Raw genomic sequence first — 5071 nt, forward strand, 5'->3', positions numbered from 1 at the left:
AGGTGTAAAATTGTGTCTCTAGTTTCTTTAGACAGCTCTTTGGTCTTGGCCATGTTAGTAGTTGGATTCTTACTGATTGTATGGGGTGGAGAGGTGTCTTTATGCAGCTAACAACCTCAAACAGGTGCATCTAATTTAGGATAATACATGGATTGGAGGTGGACATTTTGAAGGCAGACTAACAGGTCTTTGAGGGTCAGAATTGTAGCTGATAGAGTTCAAATACTTATTTGCAGCTGTGTCATACAAATAAAATAAAAAAATACACATTGTAATTTCTGGATTTTCTTTTTAGATTATGTTTCTCACAGTGGACATGCACCTACGATAACAATTTCAGACCCATCCATGATTTCTGAGTGAGAGAACTTGCAAGATAGCAGGGTGTTCAGATACTTATTTTCCTCACTGTATATATATATATATATATATATATATATATATTGGAAAACAGATATCCATCTAAAGGGACATTCTGGTTGAATAAAGGTTGAATGTAATAAATAGATAAGAAAATTAAGAATATTAAGAAAGTAAATGATCTGAGAGAAAACAAATGTTTGAGAGAAAAGTTATCACACTGATAGCAAAAAGCATTTTATGAGAGAAAAAAAACATTTGAGAGAAAAAGTTTTCAAACAAATAGTCAAAAATAATATTTAAGACTAAAAAAGTTTAAAAATAAATTTAAGTTTTTTTTAAAAGTATTTCTATATATTAAAAAAACTCTCTCAAAGTACTTTTTTAAACTCTCCAATACATATTTTTTGGTATCAGTGTAAAAACAAATGATTTTTCGTCTCAGGATTTTTCTATCTATGTGAAAATAGTGTCATAGGCGGTGCCACGATCCTGTTGGCCAGTCGGGTGAGCACCGTTTGGTCTTGGGAGTCCATCTGAATAATTACACCATTGTCAGCGCCATTGATGTGCTGCCTTAGCTGAGCGTGGAAGCTAGTGTTAGCTAACTAGCAGCCAGCCCACTTCTAAATTAATACATTTTAACGATCTAAACTCTGTTTACCAGTCAAAATGAAACACTGTTTGACTGGCAGGTCCTGCAGGCGGAGACGGACCGCCATCAGTGCGGCTTGGCCGGCGTGCAAACATTGCTAGAAAGCTTTGTTGCCGACCTCGACATGATCTGATCAGAGATCCTGCAGGACACGGAGAGCCCCACAACTGGTGGCAGTGGCACACCCCCCCTGGAACTAACCGCCAGTGTTAGTGGAATAGCAAGCTAGCATTAGGAAAATAACCAACCAGCCCGCTTATAAATCAATACATTTTAGTTACCCTAACAGTTTTTAACAGTCAAACTAAAACACTGGCAGCGAGCTACAGGTCCTGCAGCCGCAGACGCGGATGAACGCAAGACGGCAGCAGCATTTAAACCATTCCAAGGTCATGCCTTACTAAAGGACTGAATTAAAGTCTTCAACTTTTTGTATGACAGGCCATGCCATACAGCAAAGTAAGTTAGTATTAAGTGCCTCTCCCACAGTGGCGGTTATACTTGCAGTGCTGAATTACACCATGGCTCTCTCTCTTTCTCTCCTTTGACTGTTCAAAGGCAACATTCACTGTTAAAACCTCTCTCCAGCCCAGTACTAAATCAACTCTGCGGGTGTGTCATGTTTTCAATTTAAAAATGCATGTGCTCCACCCACACTACCATCCGTCCTCACACACACACACACACACACACACACATCATCATAGCTCTTACTGATGCTTAGAGTAGAAGCATCCTTTTCAATAATACACTTACATTTGGTAGAGGGACCATAATTTACACCCCATACATAAAAAATTGTCAGGTACCCAAATGAATCCTTAGTGCTCTCTGCTTCCATTCGGCCCAGTCCATTAATCACGCCACTGATAAACACAGGCACAGTCTGATTGTGTAATACGGTGCTAGTATGCACTGAGTAGCACACACGCATAAAATCACCCACATAAAAATGCACGCTCAAACATGCCAGTATAAACACAACCCTTGACCCCCTTGTGCAGACACGATGAACAGCAATGGACAGAACAATTGTGGCATTTGTCACTGTTCAAGCACACTGCTGAAAAACAACACCGGTAAATTCAAGGACTTTTCGGAAGATCCCCCAATGTATCAATAGAATATTGTTTCACTACTGATACTCCTACATACAACAGTGAAAGGAGTGGAGAGTGCAGGCGGTTTTCCAAATCCACTCTAGATGCCATAATGTAGAGCAAGGTTGGAGCATGAACGTCATAAAATCTGTAGCTTTTGAAATAGCAAAGTTTCAAAGCAAAATGTATTCACCTCAATAAATCGTTACAATTAGGTGGTTTCAGCATTGCAAAATGAATCTGAGCTGGACAGACTAGCGCTAGCATGTTTACTGTTACCTAGCATGTGCCAAGTGGTGCCGACTGAGCAACTTTCCCTCTAGATTTGGCAACATTTCAGACCAACTAGCGAGGGAGTTTTTTTTTTTATTTTGACTTTATTCTAGATTTGAAAGATGGTTTTGCTAAACAAGTGCAATGGTTCTTAAATAAGAAAAAAATATGTTGTGGGGAAGGCATTTGGTCTAGTCTGGGTTTGCGGTGTATTCTTGGGTTTTCTCCAGTCAAATCTTTACTGGTCCTATCAGCGAACAGAGGGAGTGGCTAAGAACGATACAATGAGGCCGTACGCCAGAGTTGTACTTCCGTAATGGTGGCAGAGAAATATGCATTGTTAGCCATTGTTGTTGGTGACCATGATGTTGTGGCCCTCCCCCCAACTTGATATAATAGATAAAAGAGATATCATGATAGTTCCAATTCTTACAGATTTAATAAAGAACAGATTGTCCATCACCCCCTCATCATCCAGACTCATTATTTTTCTGATTAAAATGCCAAATGTCTTTAATCAGGAAGATGTAACTCTCTTTGTAGTCTTTCTTTTCTTCAATCTGTTTATTATTTTTTCATTGACAGGGAACCAAGTGTGTGTGTGTGTGTGTGTGTTCTTGTGTGTGCATGTAATGTAAAGGAGAAGGAGCGGATGCAGTTATCAGTGCCACAGACTCTCACCAAAGGAGTGATGATGAGGCTGAGAAAGCAGGCAAAGTGGTGATAACCCATCAACATGATTCATTTTACGAATGTATTTAGTCATTTAAATATATTTGCGATGGTTAAAACTATCACTGGGCCATCTGGAACACATCAGGGGTCAACAGGGTAAGTGTTCTCAGGGTTGGATGAAAGCTGGATGTCTGCTTTCTGTGTGCTGCCTTTCTTAAAATACATACAACACATTTTGAGCTAGCAAGCTACTCTATGAAAATGGCAAGTTTTTGAAGAACACTTAAATTGTACAATAAGTTATGCCTGCTTGGTTCTTTTGGGGAATTATTGTTAAAATTGACGAAGTACACATGGAGATACACTGGTAAAGGGCATATTACATTTAACCTTTTATACATCTAATTGAAGTAGCTCATGTTACTATATTGTGTGAACAGTTAACTTCATTTAATATTGTACATGGCGTTTTATTTTGCGTGGTGCACATGTTCCACCAAAACAAGTTCCTTTTGAGACTATTTAGCAGAACCCCCGTCTGTGTTCGGAGTGTAGCACTGCTCCAAGACAATTGTGATTGGTTTAAAGAAATGCAAACAACCCAGAGCGTTTTTTTTTCCTATCTTCTAATGTTTATGTAGTGGAGCTAGACCTTATACAACAGCGCTGTGGAGATAGGTCTAGCTGTGAGACTAGGTTGGGTTGGCACCCATTTAGAAAGCCATGTACTTACTTTGTGATATTGAGTTATGAACAATATCAACTACATAAAAACAGTGTTCATAAATTAACAATTCGTGAAAACTTTTCACTTATTTCTAGGTCAACATATAATACTAAAGTTATTACGTTATCAATCTATGAAATCTCTCAAAGGAATAGATACATGTTAGTGCAATTATGCTTTGGTGCAAGGAAAAAACATAAGAAGGAAGCAAGGCAGAGGTGGAGAGGAGGAAGAAACGATGAAATCATTGGAATGACGAAGTGAGGGCGCAAAGGAGCAGGCCAGGAGAAGCCGAGATGGCAAAAATAGAGAGGTAGATAAAGAGGAGGATTAGATATATAACTTGTGATAAGAATTTCAACTGAGATTAAGCCAGGAAGAGGAGTTAAGGAAAGGTAAGATGCAGCCACCTGGAAAAGTTCTGACAAGTGAATGAGAGAATAAGGCCGAGAATAATGAGAAGGTGTAAGTGGAAACGAAAAAGCAGAGCGGCTTAGGGAAAGAGGTGCTTTGGTTATTTCTGTGTCACCCTGTAATGGGATTTTTTCACTGGAACCACTGAGACCAGGCCAGACTAGCACCTATTTCACATGATGAGATTTCACAAGGCTGCAATCCCCAATGGAGTAGCTTCTTTCTTCATTCGTTTGATTTTGGCTTTGATAGGAAGAAAAAAAGGTGATTTCTCCTTCGCTCAGTAGGGGAGTTAAGTGGATGTTTAACGTTGAGTTGTGTGGAGAATAGGAACGTAAGAAGGCACGTTGAAACACATCGGCCAAGGTAAAATTGGACTTTATATATTTGATCATTCATTTATCAACTCCACTTGGTGCTATATAGTGTTGCGTTCTTGAGTGCGTCAGTGACAAAGAGAGGCAAAGGTAAATAGTGCATAGAAACAGAAAGTGTGTGTGTGTTTGTGTGTGTGTGTGTGTGTGTGTGTGTTACAGTACATCAGTGAGGGCTGCATTAAACTCAGTGTCAGGAGAGCGCATTTCCATGCAAACTACCTGATTTATCAATCCAAGCATCTAAATAGAAAGTGACTTTGAGAGTGCATGTCGCAAGTTACAAAAACACATTTCCTAAACAAATTTGACATTGCTGTTCTATCTTCAATACTAACATTCACACCCTCCCCCTTCCTGTGTCTCCCTATCCTCTGCTCACAAACACAGACACCTACACACCCGACTTTAAGTCTCTTACTTTAAGCAAAAACATGTCTCCCCCACGCTCTCTCTCTCTGTCTCTCTCTCTCTCTCTCTCTCTTTCTCTCTC

General features: G+C 39.5%; 2 long non-coding RNA genes across 2 annotated transcripts in view; one reads left to right on the forward strand and one right to left on the reverse strand.

Annotated features, from left to right (window-relative positions):
- The window catches only part of LOC117936915, a 672281-nt gene that overhangs the window by 45675 nt on the left and 621535 nt on the right, over positions 1 to 5071 (reverse strand). The gene's annotated exons all lie outside the window — the stretch shown is intronic.
- The window catches only part of LOC117936901, a 23612-nt gene that overhangs the window by 3568 nt on the left and 14973 nt on the right, over positions 1 to 5071 (forward strand). The window lies entirely within an intron of this gene.

This window comes from Etheostoma cragini, chromosome 2 (assembly GCF_013103735.1).
Source record: "Etheostoma cragini isolate CJK2018 chromosome 2, CSU_Ecrag_1.0, whole genome shotgun sequence".
Taxonomy (NCBI): Eukaryota; Metazoa; Chordata; class Actinopteri; order Perciformes; family Percidae; genus Etheostoma; species Etheostoma cragini.